Below are 17,996 nucleotides of genomic sequence, written 5' to 3' on the forward strand. Positions count from 1 at the left end.
CAGGGGCATTCTACCTTCGAGCGACACCTCAAGCCCCCTTTTAAAATTATTTTGAAACAGGGTCTCACTGAGTTGCAAAGGGGCTCACTAAGTAGGCTGTCCTCGAACCACGATCCTTTTGTCTTAGCCTCCCAAATGCTGGGATGACAAGCGTGCGCTACCAGGCCTGGCTTCTTTTTACTTTGAAACAAGGTCTCACTAAGTTGTAGAGGGCCTCGCTAAGTAATCGAAGCTGTCAGTGAACCTAAGATCCTCCTGTCTCAGCCTCCTGAGTCCTGGGATTACCAGCGTGCACCACCACGCCCCGCAGCACTGTGCTTTTAAGTAGTATACTGTATTAGCTCTCATTATTGATAATGTTCTCATCGCATTTTCTGCGTTTTAGCTGAGTGTAATCCCAGCACGTGGGGGGCTGTGACAGGAGGGTTTCAAGTTCAAGACCAGCCTCAGCCACTTAGCAAGACTGTCAGCAACTTAGTGAGACAGACCCTGTTTCCAAATAAAAAACAAAATAGGCCTTCATTCATAGCTTGTACCTATTAGAAGTCTTCCTGTCCCCCATTCTTTTGATGCATGTAATGTGCTCTTTCTTACCCTATTCACAATCAGATCAACTATAAATACCAGGTGTGAGGCCCTGCCAAGAGACACAAGAGTCTCCTCCCAGAGAATGAAACTTTTTTTTGTTTTTTTTTGCGGTATTGGGGATGGAACCCAGGGACATTCTACCTCTGAGCTACACCCCAGCCCTTTTTTTTATTCTGTATTTTGAAACAGGGTCTCATTGAGTTGCAGAGGCCCTCACTAAGTGGCTGAGGCTGTCTGTGAACCGTGATCCTCCTGTCCCAACCTCCGGAATGCTGGGATTACAGGTGTGTGCCACCAGATTTGGCTTCAGAAAGTAACTTCTTAACGGTATTATCATAAAAAATATTAGACCCTTCCTGTCTGTCCTGGCCACATAATAAAAAGCAGGGCTATTGTTTTGTTCCAGGATAATTTCAACTATTTATACAGTCAGAAGTGTCTACTCACCCATAATGAAGCCCCCACTACCAGCTCTCACCCCCATTAAAGCTTTGCTTGTAAAATATAAAATAGGGCCGGGAGTGTAGCTTGGAGGTGGAATGCCTCTGGATCCAATCTCCAGCAAACACACACACACACACACACACACACACACACACACACTATTTGTTGTGTTTTACTTTTCAAAGTGTCCTTACATAAGATTTTATACCATGAGGTTTGGTATGGAAGAAGAGTCTTATCCCCACTGGACAGATAGGGAAACTGAGGCCCTTGAAGCCCAAATCCCCCTCATCAGGTTCTGGGTAGACAGTGCAAACAAGACTTTTGTTTTGAGACTTTGCGATAAACCATGCTAAGAGTGTTCACTGTGTTCTTTAATCTTCATAAGAGCCCTGTGATGTGTATTTTTTTTTTTTACCATGACTTCCATCTTTTCAGGTCAAGAAATCCAGGCACAGAGATTTTACAACACTGTTTCTGACCTCACAGGACTAGTTAGTGATAAAGCTGGGATTTGAACCCAGGAAGTTAATGCAGAGTCCAGGCATTTAATCCAGCCGGGGCCTCCAGAATGGCATCGAGAGACAGTTTTGTGACGCACAGTGCCCTCAAATATGGCCCCTGGCTGCTATAGTACCTGTGGGTTTGTAGATGCCTGCAACTGGCAGGGAGGATCACAAGGGGCGGAGGCAGGGAGCATCTACGCCGTGTCTGACAGTACCCTTTTTCTGATTTGACCCATGGGTTTGACCCTCTGTCTGCCTGCACTCAATCCAGCTTGGGCAGATGCCCCCGGGCTCTGCCTCCCCTGCTCCAGATGCCTAACTTGTGCTTAAACCCCTCCCAGGTCCCGCGCTGCCGGGTGCTCCTCACTTGGCTATCACATGGTCAGGGCTGCTGTTGTTGTAAAGAGCCAGGGATGGTTTGGAGCAGTGCAGCCGCGTGTCCTTGTCTGTCTTTTAGGGGATCACTGAAGCCCGGTATGAGTTTAATAATCACACAAGAATGCTAACAGCAGCTACTTGTATTGAATGCCCAACATATGCTAGAACTTTATATGTATTATATCTCTAAACTTTTTATTTTTGTGGTACTGGGGATTGAACCCAGAGACATTCTATCTTTGAGCTACACCCCCAGTTTTATTTTATTTCTTATTTGGAAACGGGGTCTTGCTAGGGTGATGAGAGTCTCACTACTTGCTGAGGCTGTCCTTGAACCTATGATCGTCTGTCTCAGCCTCCCAAGTACAAAGATTATAGGTGTGTGCCACCATGCCTGGCTAATCTCTAAACTTTTTTTTTTTAGAACTGGGGATAGAACTCAGGGGCATTCTACCTTTGAGCTACACACCATCCCTATTTTGTTTTTTTTCCGGGTCTGGGGATGAAACCCAGGGGCATTCAACCTATGACCTACACCCCCTGCCCTATTTTTTTTATTCTTTATTTTGAAACTGGGTCTCACTGAGTTGCAGAGGGCCTCACTAAGTAGATGAGGCTGTCAGCAAACCGCGATCCTCCGGTCTCAGCCTCCCGAATGCTGGAATTACAAGCGTGCACCACCACGCCTGGCTCTAATCTCTAAACTTAATCAACCTAACATACTGGGTATTGTTATACTCATTTTACAGGGGAGGAAACTGAAATTCAGTGAAGTTAAAACAGAGGTGGTGTCTTACCCAGGGTCCCATCATTAGTGGGTCCTAGAACAGGTATGTGGATCCAGGACTTCTGGTTTCCAATTTTATACTCTTGATAATTTTATGTTGTCTCTTTTTTTTTTTTGAAAAAACATTCTTAAGCCAAGTTCTATCCATCTATTTTATTTTAAACCTTCTATTTTAAAAATATTTATTGGTCTATTAAAATATTTATTTAGTTAAATATTTACTATTCAAATAGTATTTTATTAAATATTGAAAGCATCTAATTAACATTTTTATTCAACATTAAATATAAAAATGTAAACCATCTTTTGTATACAATAAGGAAAGACAGCAGACACAGTATAGCGAGACGGCTGAGTCCAGGGCCCAGTGCATAAGCATCCTGACAGCGGGGGTCGGGGGGGCGTGGGGTATTGGACAGTGAGGTAGATTTATAACTGGCTGTCAAAGGGTGAAAATCGGAGGGTGAATGCTAAGCTAAAAAGACGGGACAGCGGTATGGCCACCCTCTGAGAGCTATGCAATGGGGAACTCTGGGAAGGCCCAGCGTGGGCCAGCGATCCCCGTGTGGCCCCAGTGTTTATGTACTGGCACGTATTTCACTTGCAGAAGCATAGACCTAACTTATTATACTGTATCTCAGTTAGAGATAAATTAGATAAATAGAGATAAAAGATATGATAGATCTTTCATAAACATATGTGGGCAGTCACGCTGCAATAAAAGAGGGCCGCTCCTGAAACAGAAACTGGCCGTGGTATCTAGCATCATCTGGGGACAGCGTCACTGTGGCTGGGGAACGCTGACTTTCTTGTCCCTGGACAGAGGTTATCTGTGTGGCGAGGCAGGGATGGCTTCTCAGAGCTCCCTCCAGCCTGGGTCAAATTCCCCTCAAGACTGTCTGCGTCCCTTTTCTCCAGTTCTGTGTGTGCTAGAAGCAACTTTAGCTTGGCTCGCCTGGTATTTGGGTAGGCAAGGGCGCATCCCCAGGAGGATATAGCATTCCTGTTGTATTTATATTATACTCATATTTCCATTCAATGGAAAGCCCCATTGTTAGTTGGGAGACCTGGCAGTCTGATTTCCCCACCTCAGCCTTTTGTGAGTTTGCCAAGAGTTGACTTTCCTGAATTTGATCTGACAGCCACATTCAGAACTGACATAAATTCATGATTTTTTTTTTTTGGTGGTACTGGGAATTAAACCTAGGGGCATTCTACCTCTGGCCCCTTTAAATGTTGTTGTTGTTGTTGTTGTTGTTATTATTATTATTATTATTATTATTATTATTATTATTATTTGGGGGGATGGAACCCAGGGGCATTCTACCTCCGAGTTATATCCCCCAGCCCTATATTTTATTATTTTATTTTCAAACAGGGTCTCACTGAGTTGCAAAAGGCCCCATTAAGTAGCTGAGGCTGACTGTGAACTGTGGTCCTCCTGTCTCAGCCTCCCAAATGCTGGGATTACAAGCATGAGCCACCACGCCCGGCCTTAAGTGTTATTTTGAAACAGGCTCTCAATACGTTGCTGAGGCTGGCCTCGAACTTGAAAATTCTTCAGTCCCAGCCTCCTTGGGGTTGCACGTGTAGACCACCATGCCTGGTAAATTCATGATTTTGATGCTTCCTTTGGTGGTGTACTGGGAGGGAGTTGCTCGGGAGATGATGGCCAAGACTGTTCCAAAACCCATTTTCTGTCTGTCTCTTTGGAGGGGGGGCTTTTTCCTTTGCCTTCTCTTGCACTTCAGTTTCCCAAGCCTTTGTGAAGTTGAGCCATATCTTACTGAAAGGCATTTTGTCTCCTGATATTAGAGATTGATTTTTTTTTTTTGGTGGTACTTGGGGTGGAACCCAGGGGCTTTTCTACCTCCAGGCTATACTCCCAGACCTATTTTTATACTTTATTTGGAAACAGGGTCTCACTAAGTTCCTGAGAGCCTCACTCAGTAGCTGAGGCTGGCTTCGAACCTGTGCGATCCTCCTGTCTCAGCCTCCCAAGCGCTTGATATTGGAGATTGAATCCAGAGGCATTCTATCTCCAAACTACATCCTCAGGCCGATTTTATTTCTTATTTGGAAACAGGGTCTCACTAAGTTGCCGAGAGCCTCTCTAAGTTGCCAAGGCTGGTTTGAACCTGAGACCCTCCTGTCTCAGCCTCTCAAGTGCTAGGATTACAAGCGTGCCCACCACGCCCGGCTCCTGCATGACATTTAACACACTTTCTCTTGGATCCCCTACGCCCCAGAGTGTGGACGTACTCCAACCCAAACCACGTAGAAGGACGGAGAGGGTAGTGGAAAAGAACAAGAAATATCCTGTTGACAGCAGCAGCCAATTCCACAAAATACCCAGAGATAAACCTGATAAGAAATGTATGAGCTGTATGTATTAAAAAATCCAGCAACTCTAAAACTTTATTGAAAGGCATAAAGAAAAACCTATATCAGTGGAGAGATATATACCATGTTTATAAAATACTATAAAGGAACTATTTTTTCCCAAGTTAACCCATAAACTCAATGTAATCCAAATCAAAATCAGAGGGGATTTTTATATGTTTCAAGAAGCTGATTCTAAAGGTTGTATTTAAGAGGTGATGGGACAGAAAGCTCAAGAAACCTTATAAAGGGAGCCGGGTGTGGTGGTGCACACTTGTAAGCCCAGCATTCGGGAGGCCGAGACAGGAAGATTGTGGTTCGCAGACAGCCTCAGCTACTCAGTGAGGCCCTTCGCAACTCAGTGAGACCCTGTTTCAAAATAATGAATAAAAAATAAGGCTGGGGGTGGAGCTTGGAGATAGAATGCCTCTGTGTTCCTTCCCCAGTAACACACACACACACACACACACACACACAAAGAAATTAAAAAGGTTAATGAGGTAGGTCTAAGTGTAGTGATGCTGAGAAAGGCATCAAGTTGTGGCAGATGTAGGAGGAGTGAGTTGTGTTGTCCAATCCTATTTGCTCGGAGGTGTGTGTGTGCGTGTGTGTGTGTGTGTGTGTGTGTGTGTGTGTGTCTGTGTACAATCAAGGAAAGGAGGCTAATAGGGTGTCCTCTAATTTTTATTTGCAGTGGTAAACTCAGGATAAGAATAGAAAGCAGGGACATTCTTAGTTCTCTCTTTTCTACTGCACTAATTGCAAAGGCTTGTCCTTAAGTGCTCCTCGGGTTTTCCAGAAAAGGTTCCAGACTGTTGCTGTCCAAAGCATGCCGTGCCAGCGTCCTGCCGTAACCACCAGGATTGACAGGTCTTTGAGGGGGAAGGCGCAGACATTGATTTTCGGGTTCTGTGGGAGTTCCTCAAGGTCTTCCCCAGGGAGGCAGATATCGAGAGAAGTCAACCGAGTGGGATTCTTGGATCCCGCTCCACTTGGGCAGAATGGCCCATTTGTATCTGTTGATTAAAGTCCTCTATAAGGTTTTAGCTTCAAAGTGATGGAGGCAGGGCGGCTGTTACAAATAATGCTTCGAGACTCAGCATCCCAGAGGAAGGATGCTGGTGGCCTCTGCTTTGTCCTCCTCTGAGCACTCTTGGGTTTATTTCTTGCGTTTTCACTTCGAGATGGAAATTAGCGCACCGGATACAGTCTAAGGATGGGGCTCCGGATAGCGAAAGGACCGAAACCTCCACAGGATGGTTGAAGACTCAGGCCTGGGAGGTGCCCAGCGAGCCAACCTCATATATATATATATATATATATATATATATATATATATATATATATATATATTTTTTTTTTTTTTTGTGGTACTGGGGTTTCTGGAAGCCCTTCTACCTCTGGGCTACACTCCCAGACCTATTTTATATATTTTTTTTGAGACAGGGTCTCTTAAGCCAGCCCGGCTGGCTTCGAACCAGCATGATCCTCCTGTCTCCGCCTCCCAAGCGCGGGGATTACAAGCGTGCGCCACCACGCCCGGCCAACCTCATATATTTGCAGGTTCCCCAGGTAGGTGGATGGCTTCTGCGTGGCCCGAGGGTCAGGACCAAAGCCACGGGTACATGCAGATTCGAGAGTCATCCGAAGATGAAATGAGCGGCCATGGAGGCGGCGGCCCCATCAGGGGAGGAGTGCAGGTGGAAACCGCTTAGCCAGGTTGGTGGCGGGGTTTCAGCAACAGATGGAGGGTTCCACTAGAGGACTTCCAAGCCTCGTTCTTTTCACAGACACTGATTAGTTCTGCTTTTTCTTTTTTTGGTACTGGGATGGAACCCAAGGGCAATCTACCTCTGAGCTATACCCACAGCCCTATTTTTTTATTCTTTCTTTTGAAACGGGGTCTCACTGAGTTGCAGTGGGTCTCACTAAGTAGCTGAGGCTGTCCGTGAATCGTGATCCTCCTGCATCAGCCTCCCGAATGCTGGGATGACAAGCGTGCGCCACCACGCCCGGCTTGATTAGTTCTTATAATTTGAGCAATGTGTCGGGCCCTGGAAATGTGGAGGTTATTGAGATAGGATCCCCACTCTTTGTAAAATTAAATTAAAATTTATTATTATTATTATTATTATTATTATTATTATTATTATTATATTGTTATTTTTGGTGGTACCTGGATTCCTGGAAACCCTTCTACCTCCAGGCTACCCTCCCAGATCTATTGTATATTTTTATTTGGAAACAGGGTCTCTTAAGCCAGTGAGGCTGGCTTCGAACCTGCGCGATCCTCTTGTTTCCGTCTCCCAAGCATGGGGATTACAAGCGTGTGCCACCATGCCCGGCTGGATCCCCACTCTTAATAAAAAAGCAAACAAGGCCACAGATAAATGAACCAGTGGGCTCTGAAATGGCAGATATTGCTCTGAGCATCACAGAGCGTGGCCGATGACCGAGAGGGGAAGGGGACACATTTTTAGTTTAGAGTTGGGGAAGGATCCGTGGAGGAATCCCGGAGCTGAGGGCTCAAGGGAAGAAGGAGGCATGCGTGCTGAGATCTTCCTGGGCAGAGGGGGACAGCATATAGTGAGAGCCTTAGGAAGCTGTTGCAGGAGAATTCTGTGATCTGATTTGGGGTTTAAAATGACTCCAGTGTGAAGTGGGAAGGGATGGAGGAGGGGAGAGGGAGGCCAGTTAGGTGGCTGCTTTGTCAAGCAGGAGAGAGAGGTGGCCAGTCTTAACCAGACTTGACAGCTGCGAAGATGGAAAGCAGCAGATAGATTTCAGTTTTATTTCTATGATTGAAAATACCTCTTTCATCCAATCATCTGATCTCCAAGTAGGTTGATGACGCCAGGTGACTGTTCCTGACCGCTGTGTTAATGTTTGTGGTTGGGTCTGAGGGTTGTAACTGGACCTACCTACCTATTTTCCTTCCTTCCTTCCTTCCTTCCTTCCTTCCTTCCTTCCTTCCTTCTTTCTTTCTTTCTCTCCTTTATTTCTTCCTCTCTTCTTTCTTTCTCTACTTCCTCCCTTCCTTCCTCCTCCCTCTTTCTTTTTTTTTTTTTCGATTGAACCCAGATACATTTGAGCTACATTCCCAGCCCAGTTTTATTTGGAAACAGAATCTTGCTACGTTAAACCTGCGATCCTTGGGTCTCAGGCTCCCAAGTCCTGGGGTTACAGGTATGGGCCACCACACCTGGCTTAAGCTGTTTTCTTTTATCTAGAGGTCTTGTTTGCAACTACCCTCAGGGGTGCATGGGCAGAGTCTTCTTGGGATAAGTTTTTCTAGAAGGAAACGAGTCCTGCCCAGCCTCTTGTGCTACGGGTACAGTGCAGAAGTCTAGGGTGGGGGTGTGACCGCACCAGGCGCTGCCGTCTCTCCCTCTCTTATTCTGTGTTGTGGTGCTGGCAGGGAACCCAGAGCCGTGCACATGGTAGGCAGGCACCGGCCTCTGAGCTCCACCCCAGCTGCCAACTCCCCTCTTGTCTCATGCTCAGCTGGATGGCCCAGGCCAACAACGGGCCTCCAGGAGTCAGCAGATTCGGGGTGTATCAGGACTCTCAGAGCCCCAGCTGCCTCATCTATCAAACGAGGCTGTTGTGTTGCATAACTTAATTCCCAGATCTCATTAACCACTATTATCTGGCTTTCAGAAAGGTACTTGGTAACGACAAACCCCAACCCCAAGCCTTGAGCTCGCCCAGCGCAGGGCCTGGTGAAGGCGCGGCTCTCTTCGCGCTGTGTACTTTCGTCTGCCGCTGCTTCTCGGTGGCGCTGAAGTCACCTTCCCTAATCTCACGTATCTTTGTTCTCTCTCCCTCAGCCCCACGCCTCCTTCTTCTCTTGCAGTGCTGGGGATCCAGCCCGGGGCCTCACATCCAGGTGAGCGCCCGCCTGAGTTAGCACCCAGCCCTTAGTCTCTTGGGACTCGGTTCCCCCACCCTTGCTTTTGGAACTAGTGTGTGTGTGTGTGTGTGTGTGTGTGTGTGTGTGTGTGTTACTTAGTGAGACCCTCACAACTTAGTGAGACCCTGTTTCAAAATAAAGAATAAAAATTAGGGCTGGGGGTGTCGATCAGAGGTAGAATGCCACTGGATTCAACCCCTAGTTCTGTTAAAAAAAAGTGTGTGTGTGTGTGTGTGTGTGTGTGTGTGTGTGTGTGTGTATTAGTTACCCAGGTAACTAATGGTTACCTGATGGTACCCAGGGGCATTCTCCCTCTGGATTCTATCCCCAGCCCTATTTTATTCTTTGGGAAACAAGGTTTCATTTAATTGCGGAGGCTGGCTGGAAACCTGTGATCCTCCAGCTTCAGCCTCCCACGTACTGGGATTCCAAGCCTGGTCCATCACACTCGGCTCTTCTTTTGGAACGATTGAACACACATCACGAAAGCTCTTTGCCCTTTTGGGTTTCCCCATACAACCGCTGTGTTCTGGGAGATTTTAACGCGGAGAGTAGCACACTCAGATCGACTACTTTCGCAAAGTTACTAAAGGTCATGCGACAGCACTTTCACAGGCCTGGCCGATATGTATTGGGCAAGTGTTACTCTTGTTTATAATCACCCTGTGTGTCCTACAGCACCCTGCACAGACCTCTGTAATCAAAGTCATTGCACCTTGTTTTATCTTTTTCTTTGTCTAAGAGACTCCTTGAAAACAGAGACCCACCATTCACCAGTATCTTGGTCCTGTTTGTTTATTTATTGATTTATTATTATTTATTGGTACTGGGGATTTGAGCTATGCCTCAACTCTCTCTCTCTTTTTTTAAAATTTAGCCAGGTGTGGTGGTACATGCCTATAATCCGAGTACTTGGGAGGCTGAGACAGGAGGGTCGCAGGTTCAAGGACAGCCTCAGCTTGTAGTGAGACTCTTATCAACATAGTGAGACCCTGTTTTCAAATAAGAAATAAAATTGGGATGGGAGTGTAGCTCAAAGGTAGAATGCATTTAGGTTTTATCCCCAGCACCACACACACACGTGCACACACACACACACACACACACACACACATACACACACACTTTTTTTTTTTTTTGCAGAAGTAGGGATTGAACCCAGAGGCATTCTGCCTCTGAGCTACACCCCCAGCACTATTTTTTATTCTTTATTTTGAAACAGGGTCTCCCTAAGTTCTGAGGGCCTCACAGAAGGCTCATGTACCCAGTGCTCTGTGCAGTCCTGAGCACCGTTCTGAGCCGGGCGCCCAGGAGAGCTGGGCCTGGAGGTGTCACATGGCGGCAGAGCTAAAACTTAAGCCCTGCTGTCAAGACTCTGGGAGTGTCCCCCAAAGGCTCATTTGTGAAGTCCTGGCCCCCAGGGGGCGCTCTTGAGAGCTGGCAGAGCCTTTAGAAGGTGGGACCGGGTGAGGACCCAGTGGGAAGTCTGTAAGTCATGGAGGGGGGCTGTTTTCTCAGAGGGATTGGGAGACTCCAGTCTCTTTCTTTCTGCTGTAAAAGATCTGCCTTTCCTTTTTTCTCTTTTCTTTTGCTGCACTGGGGATGGAGCCCAGGGGCGTTCTACCTCCAAGCTACACACCCATCCCTATTTTTCCTTCTTTATTTTGAAACAGGGTCTCACTGAGTTGCAAAGGGCCTCGCTTAGTAGTAGCCAAGACTGGCTGCGAACTGTGATCCTGTCTCAGCCTCCCGAATGCTGGGATTACAAGCGTGCGCCACCACGCCTGGCCTGTTAACAGTGTCTTGCCAGGTTGCTGAGCAGCACACTGAGTTGCTGAGGCTGCGAGCCACCCGTTCCAGTCTCCCAAGTACTGGGATGGCAGGCGTGCGCCACCAAGCCTGGCTGAGAGCCGCCCGATCGGCTCCCAATACATCCTCACGATGACGTACCACCACCCGCACTCTCGGCCACCAAACTGCGAGCTGAATAAACCTTCCTCTATGGAAGCTGGGTTTAGTAATAGGAAGCTGACTGACACACCTGGCTTGAGGCTCTGCCCTTGTCCCTCCAGGTCTACAAATAGCACCAAAGTGGTGGACTCTGGTTGCACAGCCTGTCACCAGTCGCCAGGGGCCCAGGCAGTGTGGCAGTCTTTGTTCCTGGATAACCTGACTTCTTACAAGAGAGGCTGTACTTCATGTCCTAATAGCTAAATACTTGGGTTCAAGCCCAAAGAACCCCCTATACAAATCTCTCTGTCTCTATGTGTATTTTACATCTATTTACATAATTCCAGATGAATTCCAGTGTATACAGGCCCTATGTGTGCACACTCACATGTGTGCCTACATACATATAGACATATTAACACACACTTACTTTTTCACTATTCACGTACAAATAGAAATATGACTAACATGCTAATATGTGTCTTTATGTATTCATAAATATCCATACACTAATATTCAAATAAAAATAAGCTTTATTTACATTCACTCTTTTTTTATTTGCAGTACTGGGGAGGGAACCCTGGGACATTCGACCTCTGAGCTACACCTCCTGCCCTATTTTTGATTCTTGATTTTGAAACAGGGTCTCACTGAGTTGCAGAGGGCCTAAGTGGCTGAGGCTGTCCGTGAACCACGATCCTCCTGTCTTAGACTCCCAAATGCTGAGATTATAAGTGTGTGCCACCACACCCAGTATAATATTACCTTTCTGATCACCAAGTTTCTTTACTCATTGACTAGGAAGAACATTTCCTTTTTCATGAGGTGGTTGTAAGGTCTAAGCGAGATCCTCTATACAGAAGTGTTCTGTCTACTCTCCAGCATCTGGGCATAAGCTATTCTTTGTTTGTTTGTGGTACTGGGGATGGAACCCAGGGGCATTCTACCTCTGAGCCACACCCCAGCCCTATTTTTATTCTTTATTTTGAAACCAGGTCTCACTGAGTTGCAAAGGGCCTCACTAAGTAGCTGAGGCTGGCTGTGAACACAGATCCTCCTGTCTCAGCCTCCCGAATGCTGGAATGACAAGCGTGTGCCACCACCATGCCTGGCTAAGCTAGTCTAAGAACAAGCTGTCACGTGACTAGGAGTCTGCTCTTGCTCTCAAGCACACTTGGAGTGACAAGGTTAGAGGCTTGGTCGGGGGCCGAGGGCAGAGAGGTGAGGGGAGGGACCCGAGGCTACCGCAGAGGGTATGGGCCTGGCTTCCTGTTGCGTCATTTTCCTCTCTGTAAAATAAAGGGCTAGACTGGACCATTCCTAAAGGTGTTCTCTAGCCAGCCATGGCGGCACCCACTTGTAATCCAGTATTTGGGAGGCTGAGACAGGAGGATCACCGGTTTGTGGCCAGCCTCAGCAACTTAGCATGACCCTCAGCAATTCAGTCAGACTCTTTTTCAAAATAAAAAAAAAATGAAATAGGGCTGGGAGGGTTGCTTGGAAATTGAATGCCCCCGGGTTCAATCCCCCAGTGCCACACACACGCACACACAAACTGTTTTGTAGGTCTGATTTAGATCCCCCAATCACCTGCAAAGTAAACCAAACAAATACAGATAATTAAGAAGCTAATGGAAAAAAAAAATCATGGTACTCCATTAGATGGCTGGCCAAAGGCTTTTCACTTACTGCGAAAGTCCCCGTATCTCTCTGACTAACCCCCCTCCCATATCTTGATTATCACAGATTGCAACGGGCCTTTACGAAACTTATCTTCTCCCTCAAGGACTTCCACGTTCTCATTTCAGAAGCTGCCCACCAGAATTTGAATTTCCCTCCCAGGTAACCTAGATAGCCCCTCAGCCTGGACGCAGGCCGGGCGCCATCCTTTCCTGGAGCCCCCTCTCCTCTGCAGACTCCTTCTCCAGAGCTGCTCTCCCTCCCTCTCCCTTCCTATGGGATACACAAGCTGCAAAGGGGCGCCCCTGCCCTACTAGGATTACCGTTGGCCTCCTCAGCCTGTGGGCCATACAAGGAAGCTCGCCATTGTTGAGCCTTCATCTCCTCTAGAGAGTCTTTTTCTTCATGGACGGGTCATCTCCTATCTCCTATTTTTTCTGGCTTCGCTTGCTAGTTATCACACATGCTCCCTCAGCCCTTTTTAATTAATTAATTAATTAATTATTTGGTGGTACTGGGGTTCTTGGAAACTCTTCTATCTCCGGGCTACACTCCCAGACCCATTTTTTAAAAATATATTTTAATTTGGAAACAGGGTCTCTTAAGCCAGCGAGGCTGGCTTCGAACCTGCGTGATCCTCCTGTCTCCACCTCCCAAGGGGATTTCAGGCGTGCGCCACCATGCCTGGCTTAGCTCTTTTTATTTTAATTTTATTTTATTTTTGGTACTGGGGGTGGAACCCAGGGGCATTTTACTCCAGGCTATACTCCCAGAACTATTTTATACTTTATTTGGAAACAGGGTTTCATTAAGTTGCTGAGAGCCTCACTAAGCAGCTGAGGCTGGCTTCGAACCTGCGCGGTCCTCCTGTCTCAGCCTTCCAAGTGCTGGGATTACAAGCGTGCGCCACCATGCCTGGCCCTTTTTATTTTTTATTTGGAGACAGGGTCCCATTTAGCTGTTCAGCCTGGCCTTGAACTCATGATCCTCCTGCCTTGGCTTCCCGAATAGCTGGGATTGCAGGCATGTGCCTCCGTGCCTGGCACGGATTTCCATTTTTGACTTCACTGGGGTCGTTGCTTAGGTGTGCCTTGTGGCTCTCCCGTCCCTTGGTCTCTCTGGTCTGCTCTTGGCCGTTAGCCAGCGTGGGAAAAAGCAAGCACTTAGCTCTGGGTTCTGAGCACTGGGTCTTGTCCTTGCTTGGTCACCGACTAGCTCTGGGATGTGATGGTGTAAAAGGGGGTCACTACGTGAGCTGTGGCCACTGCTTCCCAAGACCCAGCGTTTGGTGAACAAATGAAGCAAGGGAGAACATTTACTGAAGATGCAGGTGGTATTTAGTGGTAGTGCTGACTCATGCGTGAGCAGTTTGTGGTAGACACTGTGCGCCCTCTCTCTCTCTCTCTCTCTCTCTCTCTCTCTCTCCTTCCTTCCTTCCTTCCTTCCTTCCTTCCTTCCTTCCTTCCTTCCTTCCTTCTCCCTGTCCCTTTCTTTCTGGATTGAATCTAGGGGCATTCTACCTCTGAGCTGTATCCTCAGCCCTATTTTTATTTTTATTTTTATTTTTTTTTGTGGGTCTGGGGATGGAACTCAGGGGCATTCCACCTCTGAGCTACAACCCCTGCCCTATTTTTTATTCTTTATTTTGAAACAGGGTCTCACTAAGTTGCAGAGGGTCTCACTAAGTAGCTGAGGCTGGCCGTGAACTGCGATCCTCCTGTCTCAGCCTCCCAAATGCTGGGATTACAAGCGTGTGTCACCACACCTGGCTTTTTATTTATTTTTTAAATTTTTTATTGGTGCATTGTAGTCATATATCTTGATGGGATAAGATGATGGAGACAGATATGCACACATAACCCAGTTAGCCCTTACCCAATTTTATTTTTCTTTTGAAATAGAGTCTTGCTAGATTAATGAGTCTTGCTACTTGCTGAGGCTGCCCTCGAACCTGCTACCCTCCCGTTTCAGCCTCCCAAGTACGGTATTGAAGGCACACGGCGCCATGCCTGCTTTCCTGCTCTTTATACCAGGCCCCGGGGTGGATGCCGTTGCTATTCCCATGTACCAAGGAGGAAGCAGACTCAGGACCTTGCCCAAGGTCACCGAGTGAGCCTCAGATTTTATCTGGCTCTTAAAGATAGTGCTCTGATCACCGCTACGTTGTCTTTGCAGAAAGCCAAGGGCAGCCGGAGGAGTGGACAGAGGGCACAGGAGGGCGGGGAAGGAGGCGCTGAGACTCAGAGCGGTCTAGGGATTTTCAAGCGGACACAGCTCTTCAGCGCCAGTGCTGCGGCTCCAGGTCCATTGCCGTCATTGTAGTCATCATCATTACCATCGTCAGAAACATTTAGTGACCCTACAAAGTGTTTCCTGTGATAATCACTTTCCTAAACACACCACACATAATGGCCTGGTGAGCCAAGGGTAGCGACACAATGCTATAATCCCAGGACTTGGGAGGCTGAGGCAAGAGGATCGCAGGTTCACGACCAGCCCCTGCAACTTAGCAAGAGTCTCACTAACCTGGCCAATCCCTGTTTCAAAACAAAAAGTAAAAAATGAACTGGTGTGGGGGGGTCAGGTTTGGGAGTGTACACTTGTAATCCCAGCATTCGGGAGGCTGAGACAGGATCACGGTTCACAGATAGCCTCAGCTACTTAGCGAGGCTCTTCACAACTCAGTGAGACCCTGTTTCAAAAAATTAAAAGACTAAAAAATAGGGCTGGGGGTGTGGCTCAGAGGTAGAATGCCCATAGGTTCCATCCTCAGTACCGCACACAAAACAAAAACAAACAAACAAACAAACAAAAAAACCTGTAGGTGTAGCTCAGAGGTAGAATGCCCCTGAGCTAAACCACAAAAGAAAAACAAAGATATAATAACCCGTCGAGGTTGGTATGTTAATCTTGATCAGAGTTGTACAGACAAGGAAACTGAGGCAAGTGAGTTCCTCGTGGATGGAGAGCAGGCTCGGGGCTGTGTGCTCCACAGGCTTTTAATCTCTACAAAGAACAAGAGAACATTCTCATTCTTTCAGGGCTCTGTGTTAAGGAGCTAAGTCCGTCATTATAAGGAAACTGAGGTGTGTGTGTGTGTGTGTGTGTGTGTGTGTGTGTGTGTGTGTCCTGTGTGATGGGGGGTGAGGTACAGATGTGTGCACTTGTTCCCAAGGAGCCAGCCCCTTTAACTTGCAGGCTCCTGACTTGTTTTGAGAATCCCTTACTATTTAGGAAGGAGAGCGGAAGTGCCAATACTCAACTGCCCGGAGCTCATGAATCATGCAGCGGCCAGCGTGCTTCTGATTCGGGAGGAGAGGGAGGAAAGCGGAGGGGCTCATAGCAGACCTTGCACGAGGGTCATTCAAGGGGTAGAAGAATGTGGCTTTGTGACCCGGCTGCCCCCGTGAGCCGCAGCCCCGCTCACTGCCGGCTCCCGGCAGGGATTCGTCAGTTGTTCTTCGGATGTGCGAGCATCTCTATTTGTTTTCTTTGCAAAAGAACAAAGTTTGGAATATTTGTCCTATAATGTATAGGACAAATGATTTTGTCCATAGCTCTATGATTTTGGCCAGTCTGGAACTGAAAGGTCAAGACTGACCTGCATAAATGTTTAGGACTGCATAATGGTTTGAACTGACGAGCGACATAGCTGATTTGGTTGATTTATTTTAAGGAATCACGGTGTACCCACGATGGAATCCCCGAGCTCGCTGCTAAGGAAGCGCTCGGAAATGAAACTCCGGTCTGCAAAGAACGGGCGTTCTGGTTGTTGGCTGGTGAGTAAGCAGATGGGGGGGGGGTGGTGGAAACTCTAAACGTGAGAATAGACCGGAGGGGCCCTCTATCCCTGGGTTGAGCGCATGTGAACTCCATGTATACGCACGCGAGCTGGGGTGGGAAGACCTCCTATGGAGGTAATGCCAAGAGTCTTGGAACAGGAGAGGAAGGAAAGAGAGGCTCCGGGCAGAGGCCTAGCATCGTCAATGGACAGAAGGGGAGGCTTTCCTTGTGCAGAAAACTAAGCAGTGGGTGTGACTAGGGCAACGAGATGAAGCGGCAGAACCCCAAAGGGCCCTCTGGGCTTTGCAAAGGACCTTGGGCCTAGTGCTAAAGATGGTGGGGAGCCCCGGGCAGGAGACTTGCGGAGAGGTCAGTGGACATGAAGATGGCGGCTAGCTGGGTGTGGTGACGTACTCTTCTGATCCCAGCATTTGGGAGGCTGAGACAGGAGGACCTTAGGTTCCTGGCCAGCCTCAACTACTTAGGCCGTTTGCAAGTCAGTGAGACCCTGTTTCAAAATAAGGAATAAAAAAATAGGGCTGGGGGTGTAGCTCTGAGCTGGAATGCCCCTGGGTTCCATCCCCAGTACAGAAAAAAAAGAAAGTTGGTGGCTAAGAGGGCCTGGAGGCGGGGGTGTCTAGGACCCCGCCACCGCTGACTGCCCCCACTCTTCTCCGAGACTCCGCTAGAGCTCGCGCTGATAATTTCTTCACAAGCTACATGCACCTTTCACATGAGTACAATTGATGTTTTATTTAGTTTTTAACAGCTGAGAAGAATGTTTTAAATGTCATTATATTTAGAATTACTAATGTAATAGCTGCCCCATGTAGAAACTTGGAAAATGTAGTAATATTGAAAGAGTGAAATAAAAATATGTGTAAGTCTACCATTCAGAGAAAACAGCTGTGAAAACTGAACAATTTTTGCTTTATAGTTTACTTTTTGTTTTTCTAGTGATCAATTTCCAACTTTATTTTTTCTTTTTTGTGGAACTGGGGATTGAACCTGGGGGTGTTCAATCTCTGAGCTACACCCCTACTACTTTTTATTTTTTATTTTTGCAATAGGGTCTTGCTAAGTGGCTGAGGCTGACCTCGAATCTTTGATCGTCTTGTCTCAGCTACTCAATTACAGGTGTGCACCACCATGCCTGCTGACCTATTTTAAACCTTTTATTATAGAAAAATTTAAATGTAATAAAAACAGAGCAAATTGAATGGGGCCTGATGGCAGATGCCTGTAATCCCAGTATTTGGGAAGCTGAGACAGAAGGATCGCAGGTTGGAGACCCTCACTAATCTAGAGAGACTCTGTTTCAGAACAAAAACTATAAAGGGCTGGGGGTGTAGCTTGGAGGTAGAACACATTTGGGTTCAATCCCCAGTACCACACACACATACACACACATATGCACACACACATGCACACACACACATATACACACATATGCACATATGCACACAATACACACACATGCACACATACATACACACATATACACACATACACATATATGCATACACATATGCACACACATACACACACACACACACACACACACACACGAGACAACTGTGCAATT

General features: G+C 47.1%; 1 protein-coding gene across 2 annotated transcripts in view; it reads right to left on the minus strand.

The window, feature by feature from the left end:
- GLRA1 (glycine receptor alpha 1) overlaps positions 1-17,996 on the minus strand; it is a gene marked incomplete at both ends in the record, with an annotated part of 91,182 nt that overhangs the window by 23,187 nt on the left and 49,999 nt on the right. The gene's annotated exons all lie outside the window — the stretch shown is intronic.

Source organism: Muscardinus avellanarius, assembly GCF_963383645.1.
Source record: "Muscardinus avellanarius genome assembly, chromosome: 7".
Classification (NCBI taxonomy): domain Eukaryota; kingdom Metazoa; phylum Chordata; class Mammalia; order Rodentia; family Gliridae; genus Muscardinus; species Muscardinus avellanarius.